This window comes from Octopus bimaculoides, chromosome 25 (genome assembly GCF_001194135.2).
Source record: "Octopus bimaculoides isolate UCB-OBI-ISO-001 chromosome 25, ASM119413v2, whole genome shotgun sequence".
Lineage (NCBI taxonomy): Eukaryota > Metazoa > Mollusca > Cephalopoda > Octopoda > Octopodidae > Octopus > Octopus bimaculoides.
This window is the reverse complement of record NC_069005.1, coordinates 1,663,423-1,664,190: the sequence shown is the minus strand read 5'-3', so window position 1 is coordinate 1,664,190 and position 768 is coordinate 1,663,423. Positions and strand designations below refer to the sequence as shown.

Below are 768 nucleotides of genomic sequence, written 5' to 3'. Positions count from 1 at the left end.
TATATATATATATATATATATATATATATATATGTGTGTGTGTGTGTGTGTGTGTGTGTGTATGTGTGTCTGTGTTTGTCTCCCCAACATCGCTTGACAACCGATGCTGGTGTGTTTACGTCCCCGTAACTTAGCGGTTCGGCAAAAAGAGACCAATAGAATAAGTACTAGGCTTCCAAAGAATAAGTCCTGGGGTCGATTTGCTCGACTAAAGGCGGTGCTTCAGCATGGCCACAGTCAAATGACTGAAACAAGTAAAAGAGTAAAAGAGTATATAGTACCTCCTTATCTAACTTTATTTGGAAATTAAAAAGCTTCCACTACACCTTATGATGTCTCTTGGAAAGTTATTCGACATCCTAAATAGCAATATACATTGTCAACCCTGCACTACTGAAGTATACGAAATGTTTTCCTCAAAACTAAAGATTCAGAAATACTCCCTCGTTACCGACACCGAACCTATAAAACCATAAAGTACACTGAACCCTTACAAATTACGAACAGATGGCAAAATATCTTTCACAACATTAATATTTTTCGTTACCGCCATTTACAAAGTCGATTTATTTTCTTTCCACACACGACAAGACTGAATATGGCGCATGGATTAGGTTACATAGAACGGCAGATGTAACTGTGTCGAATATGTTTTCATACCTAATGGATTTGAATCGTCATTTCAAAATTGTGCAGCCAAGTGAAAACCTACACATCCATAAACACGCTTATATAAATATGTGCTTATATATATATATATATATATAT

The 768-nt window shown here is 35.8% G+C and overlaps 1 protein-coding gene across 1 annotated transcript in view; it reads right to left on the bottom strand.

Moving 5' to 3' along the window:
* Positions 1 to 768, bottom strand: part of LOC106882835 (alkaline phosphatase) — a 14,438-nt gene that overhangs the window by 10,903 nt on the left and 2,767 nt on the right. The window lies entirely within an intron of this gene.